Source organism: Ailuropoda melanoleuca, chromosome 1 (assembly GCF_002007445.2).
Source record: "Ailuropoda melanoleuca isolate Jingjing chromosome 1, ASM200744v2, whole genome shotgun sequence".
NCBI lineage: Eukaryota > Metazoa > Chordata > Mammalia > Carnivora > Ursidae > Ailuropoda > Ailuropoda melanoleuca.
Window position 1 is genome coordinate 85,588,472 of NC_048218.1, and position 26,525 is coordinate 85,614,996.

Here is a 26,525-nt window from a genome sequence, read left to right on the forward strand (position 1 = left end):
CTGCTGGACCAACTGCTCATCATTAAGTTGATACATTTGGGATGGAATTAACCAGTTTAAATAAAAACAGAATCCTAACTGTCAAAACCCTTAAAGGTCATCTAATTCAAACACTCAGTTGACGCCCGAATGCCATTCTCACAGGTAGCCGTGGAGCCTATGGCCTGTCGCTTCCAATAATGGGTGGTCTAGTCTATTTTTTGGCAGTTCTGACTATGAGAACGTAAGCAGAAGCAAAATCTGTCTTTCTGTGTCTTCTATGCATTAGTTTTAGTTTTATTCCTTGGACCTTTGAAACAATCTAATCTCTCTTTCACATGCCAGCATTTCAGATATTTCAAAATACTACATTTTACCTGCCTCTTAGTTTTCTCTTCCACTTTGTAAATAGCTCCTCTTAAGGTCATTAACTGAGCCTGAAATGGGATGTGTCAAATCCTTTGTAATCCTAAATGTACCGCTGGATGGGTAAAATATCTCTAAACACTGACTTCTTAAGGTATTAATAGATGTACATTCTATATGCAAACTCTAGGTAAAATAGCCAACTAGACTTCTTTGTTACAGGAATTCATATTAATGCTGGTAGGCAAAGGGAACTCCAAGAGGAAATAATGTAAAGTGTTTCCTAAACAAAAAATTTTTAATAGTAACATATGGAAAGTACATGGATTTTCAAGTTGGATTATCCTGAGTCCCATACTCAACATTTCCACTTCCTATGTGACCTTGGGAAAATTCCTTAACCTCTCAGAGATTCAGGTTTCTTCTTTTGAGAAATTCAAATAATAATGCCTATCTCTACATCTACTGGGAGAATGATAGATATGGTAACATACCTTACACCATGTCTGGCCCATAGTTAGTGCTCAAAGATGGTAGTAATTTTTATATTCCCACATATGCCAATGAATTACCACCTCTTTCCAAATTAATCATATCAAATGTAACCATTTCCAAATGTAAAAATAAAGGAAATACCTCTGAGTATTTGCATTATATTCTTACTTCATCCTTCCTTAAAGGAAACACACTCCCAGATATCCCAGCCTCCTCAAAGCAGTAAAATAAATGCAGTTGGAAAACATGCTGGGATTTAGAGAAAAGGAAGGAGGAAACTTAGGAAGTCTCTGAAGGCTATGTATGTTGGATCACTACCAGAAATAGACAGGTTGCCTCCCCAATTGCAGTATCTTCCCACCCCTTGGAAACAAGAAGTAAAGAGTTGTCAGCTTTGAGAAGTGCAGATACGTACTTCCCGAACTCTCTCTTTGCAAATTACTGTAACTTATTTTGAAATGAATCCTGTCGTTCTTGGGGTATTTTTAGGGAGACTAAAATAGTTAGCAGCATGAAAAGCTAGTGGACAAACCTTAGTAATGAGTAAGAGCTACCTTGTTGGTTAGTATAACAATTCAATGAAATACTATGATTAAATGCCTACGACTGGGGGAAAAAAAAAACCTCAAATATTATCATGATCACCACAACATCATCCCCATCAGAGAAGGGGAGAAGCACCCTTTCTCAACATATTGTGGAAGTAAGCAGAGAGGCAAAAACTTGATCTCATAGTGTGGTAAACAGAGCTAGCAGGGTAGAAAAAGTCCTGGCTCAGAGTCCGTTTCACTGACAGCTCTGCCCGCAGTCTAGCTATTTCACCTCAAGAACAGGATTCTTTTGTCTATGAGATTTTCAGTGTCCTCGATCTCCTGGAGTCCTTCCCAGCTCCAATATTCTGACCCTAGAACTATCCATGCCCAGGTACTGATTGTGAAGGTGGGGACTGGCATGTTTGGGATCAGGGAGGGAAATACTGATGACCAAGAGGAAGGAGGAGAACTAAGCACAGCTTGCCAGGGGCAGCTCCTCAACTAGAGTTCCGAGTGGGAGAGGAGGGTTGCCGGGAAGGACCCACTGCAGGCAAGCTCCCCCACCACTTCTGTGTGAGTTGGTAGCTCTGTGTAAAAGAGAGAGAGAGAGGGAAAGAGAGAGAAAGTCAGTCTCTATACAGTTGCCAGATAAAAGGCAAGATGCCGGGGCACCTGGGTGGCACAGCGGTTAAGCGTCTACCTTCGGCTCAGGGCGTGATCCCGCCGTTATGGAGACCCACATCAGGCTCCTCCGCTATGAGCCTGCTTCTTCCTCTCCCACTCCCCCTGCTTGTGTTCCCTCTCTTGCTGGCCGTCTCTATCTCTGTCAAATAAATAAATAAATAAATAAATAAATCTTTGGAAAAAAAAAAACAAGATGCCCAATAAAATTTGAATTTCAAATAAGTTTTTTACTGTAAGTATGTCCCAAATACTGCATAGACATACTTACTCCAAACATTTTTCATCATGCGTCTGAAATTTACAGTTCACTGTGCACCTTATCATGATATTTGCTAAATCTGGCACCCCTGAGTCCCAAGGTTAGCTGCTCATAAACAAACAGTGTGTTCATAGTTATTTTTATACAATGAACAGAGAGGTTTTACCACTTGGGATTTTATGTAGGATCAGCCTTATACACACACTTGGCTGGCACCCTTGGAAGCATCAGCCTTATTTGATAACCAGGCCAGGGCATCCCCGGACATGGCATTTGAAGGAATGTGCTCAAGTAGGAATGCGCTCATTTCTCTTCCCTGCTCATGCAGATACCACAGTTACTACTGAGTAAATGTCTTTGACATTAAACTATCTGGATCTAAATCCCAAATCTTTGGTGACTTGGTGTGTGGCCTTAACCAAGATACAAACATTTTGCAATCTCAATTCCCTCATTTGTAAAATGGGGACAGTAACACCTACTTCCCAAGGCATTCCTAATAAGATCATCAAAATACTCCAAGCACAACAGGTAGTAAACACCCAACAAGGGTCACTGAGATGGTTTTGGTTTTTATAGTTTAATTCCCTCATTTTGCCTAAATGATTAATTTGGCAGAATAAAACAAATTCATTTTGTCTAACCCCCATTCGTTCCCAGAAAGGATGATCATAGTTAGGAAATACACACCATGTGCAGGATAGAAAAATTGTCTAGGGCCGGTGATAATGAGGTTAAAAAAGCAGACATAGTCCTGGATGTAGCACTGAGAATTCCCAATGCAGCAACTTGTTCATACGTTTGGAGAAACTGAGGAAAATATCTGGATTTCCAAACCAGCTTGCAGGAATAGGAGACGGAGAAAGGCTAGTATCCAGCTCATTTCTCCTTCGATTCCTTTAGGGAAAGACCATGTTCTACTTTTTGATTTTAAAGTAAAAAAGGTACAATTTTGGTAAGTATCATTTCATTATCTGCCACTATTTTTGACAACTATAATAAGAATCTCCATCCATAAACCCAAACTGAAAAAAACAAAAACAAAAAAAACTATTTTCCTTCTATCTACCTATTTCTATTTCTGAGCCCCATTCTGCTGAATGCCAGAAACTTAATCCCGGTCACCTCAAAGTTCTGTCCCTGTCCCCTCCATTCCCAGCAGTTGCATCTAAATTACACCCAGGGGTCTTAAAACATGCTTCCCACACGAAGGCAGGGGAATGAAGGAAGGTTCTTTCGGTTCTATTGGTACATTTTCACCTCTGAGACATTCCTCACCTACCCCCTCTGTAGCCCTTCACCCATTTCAACTATTTACTCAGAAAGTTATAAAACTACAGAGCATAGCAAAGAAGTGATTCCATGTTAATTGAATATTGATAAAGGAGGAGGGGAAAAGTTAATTGAGTTAATTAGTTGCTTAGTTGCTAAGGTAAATTTTCTCCTGGTTGGAAAGAAATTGTCTCAGGATTAGAGCCAGCCTTTAGAGAAAGAGATACATTATCAGCTTTTCTGTCTTAGCAAAAGTTTGAATAATCAGAGCAAGGTGGTATGCAAGAAAGAGGCCCTAAGAGTCAGTCAGTGCAGAGCTTCCCACAACAGAGTGACATCAGCCCCAAGAAGAAGCAACAAGCTCTCTTCCAGGAGAGAGCTAGCTAATTAGTAATATCCGAGCACACTAGCTGAGTAAGGAAGCCATTGGCCCCAGAGCCTGGATGAATTCGAGCAGCAAGAGAAAGGGCTACAAACATTTTTAAAACCCAAATTACAAGTGCTTCCCAAGGAAGCTAAGGGGAAATGCTGAGAAGTTTTACAGGTGAGAGAAAGTAGATGATTTCAAGACAACAGAAAGGGAAACAAAGTTGTATCAGGTTGAGAGGATACTTCTAAGGTCAGAGGAAGTGGTACTGCACTCACCTTTTTAAGGAGTAGTTATTTTAATCTTGATCTCTGATGAAAAAAACCAAACAGTGATTACAGATTACTAATTACTCACATTACTAATTACTCACTCTTATTTTAGTGATTATGTCATGGAAAAATCAAAATTTGCTGAATCGCGTACCATGTCAGTCCCCTCACTTAACCTATCTAAAAGACTCCGCTCACTGGACCTTTTTCCCTATTAGCTGGTCCCCCCAAACACTGTCCAGTGGTAGCTACCAAAATTACAGTTCATATGGATCAAAAAGAAGTGATCCTCCTTGTAGTTTAAAATTGGTTTGGGGAGCCCTCAGGTCCCAGAATCCTTCCCTGAGCCTGAAAGGGGAAAACTAGACCCCTCCCACTCAACTTCTCAGTTCAGGCTGCATGAGATTTGAGTTATTGGACAAAGTGTTACTTGCCTCGAACTGGGCCCCATATATATGGCTGCCTGCTTGACATCTCCACTGAGAGGTCTTCATGCCACTTCAAAAGAAATTGCCCTCACAATCTTCCCTTCCCAGAACAGGCCATCTCCCATGGCCTCTTCTCTGTGGAGTCCTCATCAGCCTTCCCAGGCCAGGAAACTCCACGCCGTCTTTGGCAAGGTGCTTGCTTTATCTTAATCAAGCCCCAGTTTCTATATTGTTCTATTCTCCAAATATTTTCTTGAAATCTTCCCTTCCTATAGATCTCCAGCTCAACCTCTGCAGTATCAGCTATGTCCTCTCTTATATGCTGGAGCTTCTTATGCGACTGGATGCACCCTCATCCAGTCTGCCTTGCCCCTAACTGTGCAACATTCCAGCTAGAGTGTTGGTTGTGACATACACATCAGATGAGGTCACCCTCTGCTTAAACCCTTTGATAGCTTCCTGCCTGCCTTAGGATGAGGCTGCATGCCCCGCCCAGTCTGGTCATGGCTAACCTCTTGAGCACTCCTCATCCTCACCGCACCCCTTTTCTCCCTTCACACCACTCCCACAAGTCTGGAACTTGCATCCTTCTTTCTCTCAGGGCATCTGCTTGATACTTGCTCAGCCCAAGCATACTTCCCAAGCATACTTCCCCCAGAATCCTGCCTAGGTCTAATCCCATGTGAGAGATGGTGGAGCACCCTGTCTCCCCCATAGCCCTTCTCGAGACCCTTGTGATTTTGTATCTGTTTCTCAGATGATTAGACAAACCATCATTCAGACCCACTAGAGTAAAAACTTAGGCTCTGTTATGGGTTTTCCTATGTCCCCTCAAGGAAGAGACGGTTAAGTTCTAACCCCTGGTACCTGTGAATGGTACCTTATTTGGGACTAGAGCCTTTAGTGAAGTAAGATCAGTCATTAGAGTTGGCCTTAATTACAGCGTCCTTATTAGAAGAAGGAAATTTCCTCACAGCCCCAACACACAGGGAGAGCACCTGTGAAGACACAGACACGGAGGGAAGTTGTCCAGAGACAGATTAGAGTTTTGCCACCACAAGCCAAGAACACCTGGGGCAACCAGATGCTGGAAAAGGCAAAGAAAGGTCCTTCCCTAGAGGCCCTGGAGAGAGCATGGCCCTAAGGACATCTTGACTTCAGACTTTGAAACCTCCAGAAATGTAAGGGAATAAATTTCTGCTGTTTTAAGCCACCCAGTTTGGGGCACTTTTTTACAGCAACTCTAGGAAATGAATACAGACCATAAGCCATAAGAGGCGGAGACCCTGCCCCACAGTGCCTCGTTTCCCAATCCCTTTCTGAACCAATAATCTTCAAATAGAGAAGGTGACTTTCACAATCACCTGAGAGGCCTTTACAAAGAATTCTCGCCCACCTACAAAGTCCACCCTGCCCCCACGAGGGTTCACCCACATGGCTTTGAGACGTTCATAAGGAAAGAACTGCGCCATCCCTGCAAGGTTTCTGTTGCCAGGCTCACCTGAGTCACCCAGCAGAACTCCCCTCTCTCCCTGAATAATCTGAGTCATTGCATAATTGTCTGCTTCACTTCGGTTGCACAGATATTTAGCTTTGCACATAAGGTGTGGTAATTGGTTAGCGGCCAGAGAACACAAAACGCGTGGCTCCAAAGCATGTGCCCACAAAAATGAGTCTGTTTAAATTCAACTGAGAGGCAGCCCTAAGAGTTAGTTAAAAACAGCTCCAAATGATCAGTTACTGCATGCTGAGCGTGGAGAGCTGATGCCATCTCTGTCTATAAATCTAGTCCGAGAAAACAGGAGTCCATGAAACAGGAGTAGCAAACACAGGCACATACCAGGGTCCATAGGTACTGGATTCATGAAACAGAGCAGGAGTCAAGGACCACCAGAGAAAATCCATGACATGTTGAGTTAAAAAAAAAAAAACTGTACAGTATGTCCAGTATGAGCCTCTTATACATTTTTAAATAGAAAAAGCAAATCTGTACATGTGCCTATGTGTTTAGATAATCACACAAAATAAGAATTAGGGAAAAGGGGCACCTGGGCGGCTCAGTCGGTTGAGCGTCTGCCTTTGGCTCAGGTCATGATCCCAGGGTGCTGGGATCGAGCCCCTCATGGGGCTCCCTGCTCAGCAGGAAGCCTGCTTCTCCCTCTGCCTGCTTCTCTCTCTGCTTGTGCTCTCGCTCTCTCTCACACAAATAAACAAAATCTTTAAAGAAAAAAAGAATTAGGAAAATAAATGGCAGTATATGATTGGCAGAAGAGGCAGCTTGAGAAGACTTCCTTGTTACCTCAGATACACCTGCATCTTTTGAATTGTCCAAGGGAGAGGTGATTCATTTTCTAAGTCAAGAAACCAAAGTTTAAAAACTGCCACCAAAAAAAGTGAAATATTTTTTAAAGTAAAATATGTATCTTCATACCCACTCCCAAACGATACGGGAGCCCAAGGGTGACCATTTTGGCTCTGTCAACCTTCCTATCGTTTTCTCAGGTAAGAATCATCAAGTTGAGGGAGGAGGCAAAAGCAAGCAAGCGTCAGTCTCCGTCTGTGGGTGAGGCCCCATCTGCCACCGCGCGGCAGGGAGCGCCTCTCTGCAAAGCAGCCCATGGCTTGCAGAGCAACCGGTGATGTGGGTTCCACCCCCTCCACCCCAGAAAACAAACACATAAATAATACATTTGGTGCCAAAAGAAAATCCTATCGCCCTGATTCAGAGGCTTACATTTAGCAGAAGGCTGCCACAGTGTGCAATATTTAGGTGGTTGGTAAGAGTGACTAAAGTCTTAATGTATCTGATAATGCCAAGTGTGAGGAATTAGTCGGGCCTGGGCTTGCAAGCAGCAGCATTTTAATGATTTATTGAATTTCTCTTAAGGTCAGTAGTTTATGATTTGCCATTTTAAAAATGCACTGTAAAAAAATAGATGTATATTTTGCTTTACAGGAACTGAATAGTTTTCTAAACGCATTTTTTAAGAGGAGAAAATCAGTACAAATAGCCGCCGCCAGCATACCCTGTGTCTAACCTAATCACACGAACTCCAGCCCAGATAAGCAGCTTTCTGAGTGTTATTGGTGGAAATATGGTTTTCAGAAGGAAAAGAGACCTTCCCTGGGTCAGAAAGTTGGCGTTATCAGCTTGCAACATTATTCCTGTTGTATAATGTTACCTCTGGGACTATTATTTCCATTCCAGGGTACTGGAAATTCAGAGTTAGCCTCATCAGTCATCACACTCAGAGCCTTCAAATGCACTCACTCAGATTCTGAGGTGCCTGTGCAGCAGGCACATTTTCCCTCAGGTGTCGGAGTTCCTCAAGGAGCCCAGCTCTCTGCCAGGAGCCCCCCAAGGAGGACCCGATTCTCCCCCAACCCACTGTGACCCCTCATCCAGGTGGAAAAGTAAGGTAGCATCTCACATGAAAATCATCCAGGGAGTGAGAACATGTGGCAAATTCACACACCCTGACTCCCGTTGAAAACTTTACCCCCCTAGACCACGCTGCCTTTGAAGAGCTATTAAAGTATTTACTATTTAAATAAATGATGTATTCGGTGTCCACCGTGCACTTCTGGGAGCACGACAGTGTGCAAGCAGGCACGGTGGGTACCTTCGTGAAGTTCACAGTCTTGTTGACAGGAGAGATGATATAAAGAATGTGACACATGGGGGGATGTGGTGGAGAACATCCAGGATCCATACATGGCAGGGGCATCCAGTCCAGCTGGGCCATGTCAGCAATGTGAACTTTAGGTGGACACACACACAACATGGAGAAAGAGGAAGTTTCTAGAGAGAAAAAAATACCCGTGCGATGCGTACAGAAATCAGAGCCTAGAGCCTCAGGTAAGTCTGAGGTCTCTGATATGGATGGGACAAAGATTGTGAAGAAAGAACTACTGAGAGACAAGGCTGGAGAAGTGAGAAATATGTTGAACTCTTTCTGGAATTCTGCCTAAAAATGGGAAGCCACCCAAATGTGAGACATAGGGAAGTCACAAGGTCACACCTGAATTCCAGTAAATGCCCAGGCTGCAGTGTGGACCCTTGATCAGGAAGATCGGCCATAGGAATCCAGAGGAAAAATTAAGGGAGTAGGGATGGAGAGGGAAGGAAGGAGACAGAATTGTTATTTAGGGAGTAGCAATGACAATCCTTGCTAATTGCTTGAATGCAGTAATAGGGAAGCAAACAGGAGCCAAACCAGACTCCCTGGTTTCAGCTTTAGTCACCTGAGTAGAAAGAGATGCCACTCATTCATAAACATGGGGAACACATCAGGAGGGGCGAGCTTGAGGCAGAAATCCAGGTTTACATTTGTGCTAACAGGATGCCCAGGGAGGGAGAGTTTTAAAATAATTACACCAGCCTTTTACCATCTGGAAAGAGAAAGTTTCCTTGGGGGAAGATGTTGATGTTGTTCTTGGAAAAGTAGCCTGGCTGTTTTGTAAAAATTAAAGTTGAAAAGTACCCCCTTGCTTTGAGGGAAAACTTCCCCTCCCAAAGCTTTGGAAGGAAAAGCAGTCCCTCCCTTTAGTATACGAAAAAAATAAACCAATTTGCTTAAGGAGCCCAGATAACTTCTGAGAGAAAATGACTCAGGTTCTAACCAAGACTCAAAAGTACAGACAGCACTGGGCAAGGACGGGGGCCATGGCCAAGTCTAGTGCCAAGACCCCCAAGAGTCCTGGGAAAGAACTCACAGCACGGGATCTTCTGGTCTCATCCTGTCAGCCCCCAAACCTGTGGGAAATGGCCAACTCCTGCACAGGGTGAAACTGAAGTTGGAACTCATTCCGTACTGGCCTGAGTGCTGGTGAAGACTATCTGTGCATGTAAGCTGGAACCCTGGAGCCCAAGACATGTCCACTGAGGCTCTGGCAGGGTCACAGAACAGATCCCACACAGGGAAGGGACAGACATCACTGAGACCGTGCAGGACCAGTTTTCACCAGTGACCCCATATGATAACAAAAGCAATGGCAAGAGAAAATCCCTATGGATATCAGGGATGGACTCTCTTTGGTCAAATTTAATGTTGGAACATTCTGGACAAATCAGGTTGACAAGAAAGTCCAAGAGACATAGACTGGAATCTCTGTTCATAAAGGCAGATGGGCATGTAAGCTACTGAGTGGAAAAGGAAGAGCTCTGGCTCTGTGTGCATTGAAAACTAGTAAGATAGTGCCCATCACTTACACCTTGTCATATTTAACACAATTGCTGCACTTTCTAAGCAATATTTCAAATCTATAGAAGACAAAGAAATCAATGCATATATCAAAAGAGCAAATGTTGATCTCTTGTTACATCATTTTTCACGGTACTTTTGTAAATGTGGGAAATTTTTCTGGCCAGTTCGTCATCCTGTCTCCTTTATTCTGGCTGTAAAACCGTTTTTCTGTGAGGTTTCCATTCCATGTGCTTCAGATGGGGCTACTCCTACCCCAGAGGGCTGGATGCGTATGTGATACAAATCAGTAAGAATCTTCCCCATAACTTTTCCTGAGTGTAGGGAGGAAGCTCTTTCTCTAGAGGAGACATAGTCAACCCGCATGAAGGAAGGGCAGGAAACAGTAGCTGTCCCTTCTTTACCTGGTCCTTCCTCAGGGGTGGCACCTTTTGCCCTGAGATTCTGGCCAAATGGGAAGCCAGAGTTCCTGCTGGAAGTAGAGTTTCCCTTCTCAAGTTTGAAAAAGAAAGGCAGAACCCAGAGTAAATGACACCAGTAAAAATGGCATATTTTTTGGGGGAGAAAAGGACAGTGTAGCCAATGAGTTCACCCAGTTTTGGGTTTTATTTTATCATGGAGATTTTTCTCCTTTTGTTAAGGTTTCCAATATACATTAATGTATTAACACTTATTAAATCAATGAAAATCTGCTTTCCACAAGTATGTTTCACTATGCAAGCCACACATTTCACAAAAAAATTACAGATTCATAGTACTGACCCTGCATCCAAGTGTAGAGCCTCTAACAAGTAATAACCCTTTCCCATGGAAGTGCGGACTGAAATCTGATTACCGGATTTGCTCCTTCTCTTGTGTTGGCTGCAACAGAATACAGACATTATGCACACACACACCCCTAAGCGTGTGCAAGATGTATACTACATAAATATTCATAATATTCATATATTTGTATATATGTCTTTGCACATGTACTGTGTATATAGCAAATGGATACGTATATTATTTATCTATCAAGAGCATCAGACAAACGAGAATCTGCTAGTCTATAATGATTCCTAACTGGCATATTTTCTTGCTCCAGACCATCCAGTGTTCCAGGTTTGCTAATAAGCAGCAAGTTAGCGTTTACATTTTGTCCCCATTTATTTTTTCCATTTTTCTACCTGAGGAGGTGGAAGTGAGCTGTAAAATCGTCAGAGGAAAAGGAACAATAAAGGGCCTGGATAACCCATATACCGGATAATCCCTGTCTTTGTAATTTAATTCTCCATATGTATATAGCGATCAATAAGCAAATGTGACTGATACACAGATTATATTATTCCCCAAGTACAGACTCTATGCCTACTCATCCACAGTCCCTTTACAGAATGCCCTACACACAGTAGGCATTTAATAAGTAATTAATTAAATTGTATAAATGATACAACCAATCTTCTTACTTCCTAAGTAACTTGAGTATCTCGGTTGATACCACAGCTACACAGCTAACTAGGTCTCCCTCTACCCTTCCCTCATCTTCCAGCATCCCTACTGTCAGCAAGAATTAGATCTAAGACGGTCCTACTCATTTGTAACCCTGAGGCCTTGTGTCTCAATGATGCTTAAAATAGCATGGATAATGGAGCAAGTGTGCCTATGATTGGTCGTTGACAGACATTTTTGCATGCTCAATAAGCAGCAACCAGAGGCAGCCCCTTGGAATCTACATTCGTTGTTATAGTGGCTACATTTTGTTAAAATCCAGCAGAATAAGAGTTAATTTTATTTAGTAGAAATAGGCTGAAAAGTAGCCTCCCAAGTTAGCATAGTTCTGCAATTTTACCATCCCATAGTGATAATGAAAAAATACTGTTCGTGAGTTTTCCTCTTTCATTTGGTTAAAACCCCCTCCTCCATATAAAATTAGATTCTATACTGATAGTATAATTACTGTATAATAGAGTTTGCTCAACTACTCAACACAAAATGCTTTGCTTTCATAGCATTTTAATATGAGCAGCATAATGGGCACCAGCTTGAAAATCAGCATGCGGAGAAGGAATCTAGGACCCCAAATGAGCCCAAGTTTGTAAAATTTGATTCAGCTGTTCAACAAACTAGTCAATTCTAACCGACTTGACATTTGGAGATCAGAATTTTCCGTTCATCATTGTGTGTTTGGGTTAAAAAGAAAGCGGGCTGGCTTCACTCACACCATAATATGGACCCCTCCCCTGTGGGTCCTGCAGGGCTCCCCAGGGGTCTGCCTCATAGCTTCATCTGCAGCAGGGGCCCCTTATCTGCTCTGCAGTCATGGCCCTGGAGCACCGATATTGGGAAGCCAGACGCTCCCCATGATGCATCAGTTTTAAATTAAATTAGACTTTTCTATTTCTTCCACTAAATACTGCTTTTACGGACTTAATGGCTCTGTGTTGTACACCATACACTAAAACCATTTACTCCTTTGGGGATAAGAGATTAACACAAGTAATATAGTGAAACCCCTTATTTACATAATTGCAATTTTCCTTTTGCCATAATAGAGGCTTTTTTGACCTTTTAAATGTCCAGTATTGCCAGAGTTAGCATAGTCTGCACCGCACGCCACTTTATTCACTAATTTCTCTGAAATAACTAGTAAATTTCCCTATTGTTTGCTAAAACCTACTAAAAGGCAATCAGTTGCTTTTATATATGTCCAATGACTGTTAGCAAAAGAGCCCCACAAAGGGCTTTCTTCACTCATTTTCCACAGGGGAAACAAATTTAGGAGGGGATAACCCCAAAACAAAAACAAAAACAAAATACTCCGAGGTCATCACCCTCCAAAATGTTTTCTGAAAGGACACTAAACTCCTGGAAATATTTTTCGGAATCCATTATTTAAGAATTTTTGCACCTGCAGTAAGGAAATTCCATGTAACTATTTTTGCTTGACGCTTTAAATAGGTTTTAAATTATAAACATACACATAAGCATAAATAGGTTTTATTAATTGTGCTGACTCGAAACTATAAGAAAACATCCTGGACAATTTAAGAATTTCCTTCTATTTGTATTCTATGTGTGCAGCATTTTTTCTTGCCCTTGCTCCTAAAAGAAATAGAAGGCATTTATAGCAAACACATGTAAGTGCGAAACACAGGAATTCTAAGTACCACCTATACACATATTCTTCAACCCCCTCCCCCCCNGGCTGAGGCAATGAAAAGTCTTTGTACAGCTCTCTGGTGGTCACCCTGCCATGGTAACCAAAGGGGGCAGACTGTTCCAGAAAGCATACTTGTAGATGCTGAAGCCCATAGCAGCCAGGTTCTACAAGTGACTGTCTAACAAACTCTCATCTCTCCCGCCACCTACAAAAGTCAGCAAGAAAGAAAGAAAAAAATTTTAACCAAAATATACTTAACCTAGTCAAGTTAATACAATAATCATACATCTTTGGAGTGACAAAGACTCTGCCCTTGACTGACTAGACTTTTATCAGATTCCTCTAAGCGCTCAACCTTGGTGTCCACCCTCAACTGGGCCTGCATCACCCAGTTTTAGCAAGAATACTGCTAAGTCAGTTTAGAGAGAATCCTCCATCTGCAATATCTGACGAGCCTCCCTGTCTGATCACATTGCTCATCCCCGCCATTCCCCAGGTGGTGTCTGGTCATCCTGGGCCGGTGAGATATGTTTAACCAATACCCTCCCACCTCCCTCCCCCACATGCTTCTCTCAGTAATTTTCCATCCAGTGACCCTACCACTCTGCTCTGTGGCTTTAAATCTCCACTTGTCCGTGCTGTATCTGGGATTGAGCCCAGTTCTATCGTGAAGTCTCTTTTCCCCTGTTGCAATAGTTTCTGAATAAAACTTGTTTTGACCATTTTACTGTCAAGCTCTGGCTTTTTTTCAACATACTAATTCCTTATACTGTCTCTCTTTGTCCATCTACTCCTGCCACCTGGTCTGACAGCTTCTTAGCTAGATCACGATGTCACCACAACTCTGGCCATTCTGGCAATTCTGTAAAGGAGAGTTTTTATGAACCTGCCTGTCTCCTGAATTTGTTGATCAACATTAAATCAAATATAGAATTCCCAGATTAAGTTTGAAGAAAAATGTTGCTTGAAATTGACTTATGGAGGAAACAATCTAGTAGTTTTTATCCTTAATAGTCTATGGATTGTTCTAAACTGCCAATCTGAATACATACTGTTGCACCTGCACGGTAATGATTCATTGCTACTTTATTAGGAGCATGCATATGTTCATCATTGTGGAGGTTTGATTGATTTAAGAGATTAAGGGATCATTTTGTTTTCAAAATGCAATCTTCCATGGAGGCAGTGTCTGTCTGTGGACACTCTATCAGTGCTTCCTGTCACTGTATTTTGATGGAGGAACACTCCAGTCAGAACTCAAACTGTCTTCCATTTGTTCATAAAACCTGGAACTGCAGAGAGAATTTGCTGAAAGAGCCACAGAAGAGTAAATTCCAGGCAAATGTAAAACAATATGACAGAGGAGCATTTGGGCCAAAATAAAGCAACCAAATTCAACAGATCTAAAAAAGAATTTTTTTTTTTTTGGCCAAATAGTATATTCAGATGTAGATTCAAACAGCAAGCCTGCTGGTTCACTGTCAGCAAAAAATGCTAAACAGGGGCTAACTTGTCTTCCTGGAGAGTGAGGAGTACAGTCAAACTGAAAAACCACCTGAAGTTTGAACCACAAGCCAATTTAGATCGAGCTGAGCAGACAGGTCTGCTGGCCAATTCTAAACCAAGTTATTTCTTTAAAAAGTATGTAAGTACAAAAAAAAAAAGAAAGAAAGAAAGAAAAAACAAAAAGAAAGGAAAACTTTACATGACAAGGAAAACCCAGAGAGCAATTTTAGGGACCAATAGCATACTTCCCATGTCAGATGCAACCTGGAGTGTGGCCTGCCACCATCCCCACTGTGCCTCCCAGCCCCCTAGCTTTGTTTTTCGTGGATAAAATCAGAATAAAAATGAAAGTCAAGGGCAGCGGAAGGACTGTGGGGGCTAGGGAGGAGAGGCAGTTCCACCCACTTGGCCCAGGTTAAAATGGAGGCTGTTACAGCTGACAGCAGATTTGCACTTTTTTTTTTTTTTTTTTTTAAAGCACCAGCTGAGCCTCTCTCTGGATTGCCCTCCACAAGAGTCACTAACTAGCCACTGGGCGTGGGATTCCAGCAGCATTAGATCTTATCTCTGATCCTCCTCCCCCTCCTCCCCCTCCTCTCCCTGACTTTCTTTGGTGATGGAGGAAAAACGCTTTGAAATCCCTTTATGGGTTTTGGGAGATTGTTTACAAGGGATTCTTTCTGAAGGGGATAGGAGTGTTTGCAAAGGACAGTTCGGTCATGTGAGATTTTAAAAGGTTAATAAACATATTTGCTGGTGTCCTTGATCCATGAGTAAGATGAGTAATTTCACTGAAGAATCTGGGAAGGGGGGCATTTTATGTATTTCCATCCCATATATATTGAAAGCATGAAGTTATACAGCATACATGAACACGACAGTGGTATTTCTTCAAAATTTATCTGGGAGATTATTACCATACATCTGCAATTTATAACTTTCTACTGGGAATACATTATACTATATACATGAGAACAAATTAATGTATTTGCTCTTCTGATGACACAACTGCTATAAAAGCTAATTCAGTATTTCCCTTTCCCTTCGGTTACCATGACTCGTTAGAATCAGGTGAGTTAGATAAATTTGGGGGAGGATGTGCCTTATATGCCTGCAAATGCAGTGATATGTCTGGATCCAAATGTCCTTATCTACAAGAAGAGGGAACTGAACTCCAAGTACTTTTAGCTCTGAAAGCTTACCATTAACAATGGCTATGCCACAAAAACAAAGAGATTCAGTAGGGTTTAAAAAGAAAATCAATCACCAAAATTGGATTACCTTGGTAGGCAAAAGAAACCCTTTCACAGGCCACCCAAAAGAATCATTTTGCAAATACTCATTTAAGATTTAAGTGACTAAAGAACAATGATGCAGGGCTTTTCTCCTTCAGTTAGATTGGAAGTTCCTTGAAGCTAGAAAAATGTCTTTAATTAAGACTGATATTTCCCAGAACAGAATCAGGAGGCATCTCTCATACTGCTGGGCAAATGGCCTATCAATGAAAGATGCTACTAGATCCATCAGAAAGAACCCTGGCCTCAGAGCTCCCAGTCCGTGGACTGCTTTACAAGGCAGTTTCTGCCATCCAGAGGTTCCATGTAAGAGGCTTCTAGGCAGAGACAATGAATAACCATTGGCAGGAAAAGGACCAAGAGCATTTTAACAGACAACTATATAAGGATCGTAAAACCTTGGCACTGGCCCTTTTTTGCCAGCAGTTTTTCTGCAAGAAAATACTCCCTCCCTAGTAGTCTTTACAGAACACATGGGTTGAGCCCTTAAGGCTGGAGCCTGGGGTTGCTGAGCCAAGTTGTTTGATCTTTGTATTGAGATCCTACCCTGGTGAAGCCTGGTGCCACAGGAGCATTGATCTTGAGGAGACAGGGCTGGCTGAGTTGCTGTGAGGCGGCTCTGGGGAGCAGAGCCGTAGCACTCTAAGGAGGTGGCATGCACAATCTGAGTTTGCAATTCTATTTTGTCAGAACCAAAGGGGAACAGTGGGAACTGGCTTGGCTGCTTTTCCAGATGCTTTGGACCAAGCAGGATACATAAAAAAGAAAATCTGGCTTGACAAATGCAACAAAGAGAGAAATGGGTTCTATTTGCCTTTTAATTTTAGCTGGGATGTGGTGTACTATTTAAAAAAAAAAAAAGGAAGAAGGAAGGAAAAAACAAAACCATTAACGTAGCTTTTCTGCTTCCCTGTCGTCTCTAGCAGCTTCTAGGAGTGGCTGTTAGAAGCCTCGGGTTTTTGTCCCTAGTCACCACCATCTCCTGACCTTAACGCCTGATTTTTCAGTACTTCCCATGTCTTTCTATGCTGTCATTTTTATTTCCTATCCTTCCCCACCTCAAATGCATGTGAAGACAAACGAGACGGCTCAGTGTTACCTCCTTCCCTATCCATCTGGCACTCTGCTGTGCAAGGACCACACCGGGTTCTGGACTAGGAAATGACGGGATTGTGCCAGAAATGGAAGGAGGCAGGCTGGAGCCAGGCTGGAGCCCGGTAGGACACAGAGGCAGAGACCCAGCCCGAGCTGGAACACTGGACTGGCCTCAAACCTATGCATCGCAGGTGTATCCCATCCCCCCAAATACACACTCATGTGCTTATGGGAACATCTTCAAATCCCTCCGGATTCGGTGGGTTCATCTCTGGTTAAACCCCAGGTGCAAAATGGCAGAGATTTACTACTGAGATTTTTCTCCCTTTGACCAAGGAACAGTCTTTGGCTTGTGTGGGCTAGCCCTTAGGCCCTTGCACAGCATCAAAAGTCCCAGCAGGGAACGAACTGATCACTTTGCTTCACTTGGGTCCAGCTAAGGATTTCTGTCGCACCTCCTGGCTTTGACACACCCAACAGAGCTTAGGCCGAGCAACAGGAATGAAGTCCTCAAGGGGTCTGAACAAGGCAGGGCCCTCCCCTTACACCCTGCCTCTGCCCTACCCCCTCTTCCAGCTGTACTCATCTCCTCATCACAAGGTCCCGGAGGCTTCTCCACCATGGACACCCACGGGGGAGACGAATAGAAGGGGCAAGATGGAGAGTGACGCTGTTCTTTGTCAGTGTTAATTGTGAGCCAGTTATCTGATCTGCTGTGACTTACTCTTTCTGGAAAGGGTTGCATAATTTGGCAATAGAATTTCAAGATTCTCATTTATTGTAAATTGTGCCTTTGCCAATTGCGTTTGTCAGGACTCCCCATTTCACTTCATGTCTCTGCTCTCCACTTTTGCAAACGCACTGATCTGTGAAAATGAATTAAACAGATTAAAAAGCAGCTTTTCTTATTCATTGGAATAAAAATGGCAAATGCAGACATGGCACATCCTTATATGTAGCTCCATGAGAAAAAAATTACTTCAGACAAGAGGGTGGCCTGCCTCTCTGGGGAAACAAACCCAGAAAATGCTCTGTGATGCAAGTGAAGCTGCTCCTGTAATCTAGAGTGATGTTCTCCTTAATGACAACCCACAACGATAATTCAATTATTGGGCTTTCAACAAACCCATACTATAATGACATCATATATTCTTATAATTAAAGTTGATCTTTATAAAAGCAATTCCTCTTTTTACAGAGAGAGACATTTATAATGTTAAATAACTCTCACCTTATAGGCATCTCCCAGTTCACAGATCTGTAGAGCCAAAACACTCAAGAGGAGATGCAGGTTATCTACAACACGTGAAGATTCTAGGGGCCATTTTGACCCTCTCTGCCAGGCCAGAGCCCCGCTAAAAGCAGTCTTCAGAGGAGGGCTAAGCTCCATGTGTCCCAAAGCATCACCATGGTACATCAAGGGGGTTGCAGGGCTTGGACACCCTGCAAGCTTCAGACAACGATAGCACTGAGGATGACTGCACCTGCCACACTGCCTTGTGTGGCAATCACGGCGCGGGCCTCACCTGGTTGACAATCTCTGGGGATGTGCATACAAACTCACTGCTGGCCCTGAATGACTTTGTTAAAGAGTTCACACTTCAGTTTTCTTGTTTCTTTGCTTAACGTTGAGTAGAGGAAGAGCTGGAGGAAGTAAAGACAGGAGAGAGGAAGCATACTTTGTTACCCAAGCAACATGCCACCCTCACCACCAATCGCAAGCTCTGGTTCTTAATTCAAAATGAAGTGTGCAAGGTTTGCTAACCAGTTTCCCTGTCTCTGGGCTGGATATCCCCAGAACCTGCTGCAAGGGTTGTCATGAAGAATAAGTGGGATAAAGCATGAAAGCTTCATGGTTTTGCACCTATAGAATAGTAAGTATTCATTGAAGAGTAGGTATTACCATGGTGATTAGTGGTGTTATTTTCTTAAATGGGCTTAGATAAATAGATGATGAACTCATTTGTCTTACATCAAGGAGCAAATAAGAGTTCCCCTCTTGCAAATGGGTAGAAGCATAGCCAAAAGGAGTAGTATCACAAGGCAGCAACCCTTCAAAGAACCAGCGCAGTACTCTTGGGAAGAATGGCAATGACACCCAAAACCATACAAAGACACCCCCCGCCCCCGGCAACCCAAAGATAACAGTCAACAAAACCAAAAGACAACCTATGGAACGGGAGAAAATTTTTGTAAATGCCTTATCAGATAAAAGGCTAGTATCTAAAATCTATAAAGAACTTATCAAACTCAAGACCCAAAGAATAATCCAATCAAGAAATGGGCAGAAGACATGAACAGACATTTTTTTCAAAGAAGACATCCAATGGCCAATGGACACATGAAAAAATGCTCCACGTCACTTGGCATCAGGGAAATGAAAATCAAAACCACCATGAGATACCACCTCACACCAGTTAGAAGGGCTAAAATTAACAAGTCAGGAAATAACAGATATTGGCAAAGATGTGGAGAAAGGAGAACCCTTTTACTCTGTTGGTGGGAATGCAAGCTGGTGCAGCCACTCTGGAAAGCAGTATGGAAAAAAGTTGAAAATAGAGCTACCCTACGATCCAGCAATTGCACTACTGGGTATTTACCCCAAAGATACAAATGTAGTGATGTGAAAGGGGCACCTGCACCCTAATGTTTATAGCAGCAATGTCCGCGATAACTAAACTATGGAGAGAGCCCAGATGTCCATCGACAGATGAATGGATAAAGAAGATGTGGCATAGACACAGACATACATACATACACACACACACACACACACACACACACACACACTATGGAATACTACTCAACCATCAAAAAAATGACACCTTGCCATTTGCAATGATGCAGGTGGAACTAGAGGGTATTATACTAAGTGAAATAAGTCAGAGAAAGACAATTATCATATGATCTCACTGATATGTGGAATTTAAGAAACAAAACAGAGAAGCATAGAGGAAGGGAGGGAAAAATAAAACAAAACAAAACCGGAGAGGGAGAAAAACCATAAGAGACTCTTAATCATAGGAAATGAACTGAGGGTTGCTGGAGGACAGGAGAGTGGGGGGATGGAATAACTGAGTGATAGGCATTAAGGAGGGCACGTGATGTAATGAGCACTGGGTGTTATATAAGACTGATGAATCACTAACTCTACCTCTGAAACTAGTAATATACTGTATGTGAATTAATTGAATTTAAATATTAAAAAAAAGTTGAAAGTAAAAAAAAAAAGAAAGAAAAAAAAAGAATGGCAATGCATTAGCTATGGATTCCTTTGCATTTGTTTGCCATTTCAGACTCCACAGAACATTCATATCTGTTTGCAATGTTTCTCATTTGGGGTGGGACAAATTATCATGTGGGACTGTCCTGTGCACTGCAAGACATTGAGCACCCCTGGCCCCTCCCATTAATACCAGTAACACCACACAGTCATTGTAACAACATTTCCAACTCCTTCACAGAAGACAGAAGTGCCCCACTTGAGACTTCTGGTAAAGTAATTATCTTTACGTCCACATTACTTGGGGAAACTGAGGCATAGAAAGTGATTGACCACATTCATCAAAACACAGAAAGTAGAAACATAGGAAATGACATAAAGCATGACACAAATACTGATCAGCCGAGCCAGGGGACAGAAAGTTAACTCTTTTCCAACGACAGACAGCCTTCTCCTGCCCCCATAAACATTACCCAGTGAAAATCAGTCCTAGTGAGTTACTGATAATAGGACTGTATTACATTCCTCAGGGTTGAAGACAGAAAAAGGTCAGAAGTGCTGAAGAGCACTCAGATTTTCTTTCAGTGTACCTAGCTGTAACAATGGGAGATAAAGGGGAGAGGAGGAAGGCATGATGCGGGGGGGGGGGGGGGGGGGGAAATCACAACCCTAAAACCTGCGTACAAGGAAAGCAAATCCCTGAAGTGATCCCACACCCATTTCGTCCTCAGGGTTTTCATATCTTGTCCATTCATCTGTTAGTAATAGGTCACAAAAGGACGTCTACCGACCAGCATCCAGTTACAGCATTTGTGATTTGTAATTCTAAGTGACATGAACCTCCTATTTCCTCTCAGCCTCTCATTCTGTTACGTGGTATGATGGCATTTAGAGGTCCCTTTTTTTTTTTTTAATTGGAAAGTATTTTCCACTGCTTTACTGGAGTCAGTGAGAGAGTACAATTCTATATAATGAGATTTATTATGCAGCCAACTCTTCAGGAACAGGTTTATTTTCAGCAGGAGAGACACCTGTGTTCGGCTGTGTTCCTTGCACCTTGTATGAAAGAGAGTAAATCGTGGCACCCTTGGCCGTCCCAAGTGCACAGCGGGTTTGGTCTGGTGGCTTTGTTTTGAGCCTCTGAATCCACTGTCCAGCTTGAAAGGAAACTGGCATCTGCTCTGCAACGAGCTCAGACTTCGGTTTTTGGAAGTGTCGGAGCTGAGAGCCACGTTTGACCTGAAGTGCTCTGAGCCTTGACTCCCTGCTGCCTGCCGTGGACCCTAAGTATTAAAGAACACCTGAGTTCTTGCTAAGAGAAAGAGAGCCTTCCGAATTCCTTTATGTGCCAGAGAAGGTTCAACTTCCACACAAGCTCATCTAATATTTGGCTGACTTTTCCTACTGGTTCCCCCATCTACCCGTTCTTTTCATTGCTTAGTTAAAAAAAAAAAAATTAAAAGTATCCAAAGTTGGAAATGTAAAGCTAGGATCATACACATACATACACACACACACACACACACTCTGACCGTGGAGACAGAGGTGGGGGAAGGGTGGGTGGTGGTAAGAATTGCATTTAATTCTGAAACCTAAAAAAAAGTTTCAAAGTCACATGCCTGGTTTTCAAGTCGAACACATTTGGAACAGCAGCTAGCCACGGGTCAACCCGTGGGGGAGGTGAGAAGGCAGAGATGGAGACGGACCACGGTGAGCAAGGGCCACTCACACATCCTTGGAATATGCAAGGCTCCTGTCTTCCTTGTGTGGGAAGGGCCAAGGACAGCTCTCACACTTCTTTGGGCCATCAGGAGCCAGCTGTCTAGTGGGAGGATGAGAGACACGGAAGTAGAATAAAAAAGAAAAAGAAAAAACACCTTGCAGACAGCAAAGGTAACAGGAGGTCAAAGGAAGGAGAGCTTCCTTAACAGTCATTAGGGCATCCGATCTTCAGCAGCACTCAGGAGCTCCTGCCATCTAATGAGAGAGGAGCCAAATGGCTTTTTTCAGTGGGAACGTGTGCCACTTTATTAGAGACAGTTCTCTTTTACAGGTGTTCATTCATTTATCAAGCAGTTCGGGGGCACCTATCATGCCAGGCAATGGAGAAATACAGATCTATTTGGTTGGCACCATGTGCTCAGGTTACTCGCTGACTTTATAGACAGAGTGTTGTTCCCACTCTTCCTTTGCCCCTTATAGAAGAAACAGCCTTCTGTGCACTTCGCCACATGCCCCAGCAGGAATATGGCATCCAAGAAAGCAGATTATATTCATCTACTCCAGTGATGTGGGATGTTACCACATGACTTACTTAAGCCAATGGGATGTTAGTGAGTCAAGGCTTTCAGTGTATTTGCACCCTTTACCTTGGCCTCTTGTGCTATTTCTATAAGAAAAAATTGCTCTAGAAGTCATTGGTTCAAGGATAATGACAAACCCTACAAAAGAGACTTGTATTCCGTTCTCAAACTAGAGTCCTCCTGAGGCCAGCCTTGATCAGTCAAACCCACAGCAAAGCTACAGAACAGAAAAATATTGGTGGCTAGAAGCCATTAAGATTTTTGAGTTGTTTGTTTTATAGCATTATTGCAGCAATAACTTATTAATACCTTGACCCATAGTATGATGGTAGGACTCACCTTAAACTATGAAGTGTGCAAAATTTGTGTCCATGCCATCAATGGTGACCCATTCCCCTAGTTGTCCTAGGACTGACTACCTCTGTTTTAAAACTGGGAAGTCCTGCGTCCCAGACAGACTGGGACAGTTGGTCATCCTAGTGCCTTCCCACTTCCAATTTCCAAATCATTTCTGCCTGTCAGTGCTAGCCATAGCTCTGCTAGCTAGCAGACACCCCAGGCCCTCATTCTGCCACCGACTGTTCTTGCTGGCCCAGACCCTGACCCAGCACTTCTGCAGCTCTCCTCCTGAGTCTGCCCTCTATGAGCCATTTCCCAAGTGCTAGACCCACGTATCTTCCATTTCTCTGCAAATCTCACCTAGCTCCAATAGTTGCTAACTGCCGAAAAGATGTATTTATCACAAGTTGTTAATGGTGATGTATTAGTCCAAAAGATGTTCCTTTTTTAGGGGCGCCTGGGTGGCACAGCGGTTAAGCGTCTGCCTTCGGCTCAGGGCGTGATCCTGGCGTTATGGGATCGAGCCCCACATCAGGCTCCTCTGCTATGAGCCTGCTTCTTCCTCTCCCATTCCCCCTGCTTGTGTTCCCTCTCTCGCTGGCTGTCTCTATCTCTGTCAAATAAATAAATAAAATCTTTAAAAAAAAAAAAAAAAAGATGTTCCTTTTTTAAAGAAGATTCCTGGCGTGGCAATGCCTTAACCCAGGGTTGGCAGATCTGGGTGCTGCTACCGTCCCCACCCTGTATCCACGGCAGACATCAGGAATCAGTTATGACCCTCCTTCCCATTAGGCCCAGGTGCACATTCAAAGCCCTGCTCAATACTGTGCTTTTAGTAACCACTTCAAGTATATTAGAGTTGGAATAGAAAATGAATCCCATATGTCAAACCTGCCTTAGGCTAGAAAAAAAAAAGTAACTCTAGTGGTGAGAATTTCACCTGACTCTACTTCTGAGGTGAGGTGCAGGCAGAGAGCAAACAGTAAACTGAGAATCAAGCAGTCAGGAATCCATTTCTGTGAGGCTGATCAAGTTACTGCAATTTTCCTGGCCTCAGCTTTTTCATTTGTTTAAAAAGAGAGCAAGAGAATTTCATTAATTTCATGGCCGTTAGGCTAAGATGTTTCTCTCTGAAATATTATGACTTTAAAGAATTTCTCTCGTAACTTCCAATTCTACAGGACTGAGATTCTGTGAACCCATAACAGAGGGGCCTTCCTTTAGGAAAGACAGATCAAAAATAGCTGTGCTGACAGGATCAAATGAGACCATGGCTTTTTAAATTTTCCTGTGTTGTAGTATGTTCTAGAAAAGAGCACGGAAGTGATTTATTTTTTATCATCAGTATCATCTCATACACCATCCTCTTCCTCATCACAGGCCATGGACAGCTTGACCTGTGTCAAGTGAGGATGGGAGGGAAGCCCATAAAGATAATTTTCCTGTTTCCCCATTAAATGCACAGTGAAGACATTGGGAAGTCACCACATTAAGTTGTTGGAATCAGAAAATAAGTTTGAATGTAAAAAGGATGTAAGAACATGACAAATACCTTATGCACTTCAAACTTGCATGTATATATCTCTAAAATTGGAGAAACTCACATACCTCATTTCTAATAAGGCCTAAGTGAATGAGGAGGAGAATTCATTATACTGTCATACGAGGATTCATGAGAACTTACCTACAGCATTTAGCCTGATGCCTGGCACATTATGAGTGGTCTGCAAATGGCTGTGGCCATTAATATCATCCAACTTATAAGCCTGTCAGTTGCCTTGTAAACAGTCTGAAGAAAGACAGCCCTGCATCTAGGAAAACAGCCCTGGCCTCTAAGAGAAGGGCAGCTAAGGAGGTTTACCCAGCCCTTGGAGCACTGGAAATGTGCACCCTTGTGAGAAGGATCAGTATCAGCAAATGATGAGCCCAACACTTCCAACCAGGCAATCCTCAGGTCAGCTCTGTAAATTTCATTTACATGACATTCCGGGGAAAAAGAAAAAAGGGATAGGGATGGAAAATATCAGTATTGCCATGAGCTAGGGTCAGGGAAGAGGACTGACATCAAAGGGGCAGGAAACTGTGATGACTGAACTGTCCCCTGCAAATACGTTGAAGCCCTCACCCCCAAAACTTCAGAATATGACTGTAATTTGAAGATAGAGTCTTTAAATATGTGATGAAATTAAAATGAGGCCAGGAGGGTGGGCCTTCATCCAATATGACTGGTGCCCTCACAGGAAGTAGAAATTTGGACCCCTGAGATGCCAGAGGTTCACCCACACAAAGGAGAGAGCATGTGAGGACACAGTGAGAAAGCACCAACTGCAGGAGGCCTCAGAAGAAACCACACTTAACAACACCTACACGTTGGATTTCCAGCCTCTAGAACCCAGAGAAAATTCCTTTTGTTGAAGTCACCTAGTCCGTAGTATTTTGTAAAGGTAGCCCTAGAAAACTAATAGAAATGTAGCCTATGCTTTTATTTTGATGGTGATTACATGATTATTTATATTTGTCAAAACTCATAAAATTATACACCCATAAAGGGTAACTTTCACCATATATAATCATACCTCAATAAGCCTAACTTTAAAAATGTTACAGTCAGATATTTAAAATTTGGCAGGAATAATATCTCTGTGAAGAATTTCCTAAATAGGAAATTATATATATATATATATACACACACACACACACACACATTTACACATTTAAATAGAGTTAAACTACAAATCAAATACCATTCTTAAAGTTTTATTTTAATTTTTCCAATGCAAACAAACAACTCTACAAAGCTGGTAATTATGATGTAATGCAATCTATACTGTTATGGGGGTTTTTTGTATTATTTGTCAATAAATGTTTACTGGTTCAAAAAGGAAAGAATCATCCTTAAAGCTCTGTAGCTAATCCATTATCTATTAAAATTAACTGTCAATCTATAGCCCCACTTATTTGAAGGTTCTAAGCTGTTTTGTTCATAAGATTATTAACATTCATCATCATCAATAACTGAAACACTTTACTTTTACAATAATAAGCATACACTTGTACTTTAAATGGACAAAGATCTCAAAATATAAAGCACATTACATATATGATATGTACCTGTATTTTATGTGATCATTCAGATGGACATGCTTTGTTTCTATTACTGGCTTTAGCATAATGATAATACATGATAATACAATCATGTAATCATTGATCATCCCAAGTTCAGAGGTGCCATTCGTAATATTGAAGTGGGACATTTGGTTACTCAGCCTTAAAGGCCACGGTCAAGGTCAAAGCTAAAGCCAAAGAAGCAATGTGGCCATGTACTGTACTGAGGTTAAAGCAAAAATTTAGTGCATTTCCCTATGAACTGAATTGGAATTAACTTATTCTATAATTAGTTTATAATGATCATAAAAGGGGAATCTATCAATATTCAAAATATTCTGTTAGATGAGGAAAAAGCAGACATGATAAATGTGTTCTCGTTCACACAAACAGGTCTGCAAATATACACCTCTAGGGACCATCACCACAGTCATCCTAAACTTCCCGTCTTCCATTCCCCAAAACTCAGCATCCTTTATGTAACAGACTGTTTCCCTTGACAGGTCTCTGACTACAATTCAGAAACTATTGAATTAGAATTGCAAGGGAGTAACTCTGCCCTTTCCTTTTTCATGCATCGAGACTTCTTTTGGGAACTCTTGATAATTTGCAAGAAATTTTTGGCAAGGCAGCCCCACCAGCAGGACTGGCACCCTTCCTG

General features: G+C 42.3%; 2 long non-coding RNA genes across 3 annotated transcripts in view; both read right to left on the bottom strand.

The window, feature by feature from the left end:
• The window catches only part of LOC117802691, a 387,685-nt gene that overhangs the window by 317,723 nt on the left and 43,437 nt on the right, over window positions 1–26,525 (bottom strand). The gene's annotated exons all lie outside the window — the stretch shown is intronic.
• Window positions 625–2,134, bottom strand: LOC109488884. The gene is made up of 2 exons (XR_002141734.2): window positions 2,074–2,134; window positions 625–1,960 (listed from the first exon to the last, which is right to left on the bottom strand). It is a non-coding gene; the product is annotated as an uncharacterized LOC109488884 (long non-coding RNA).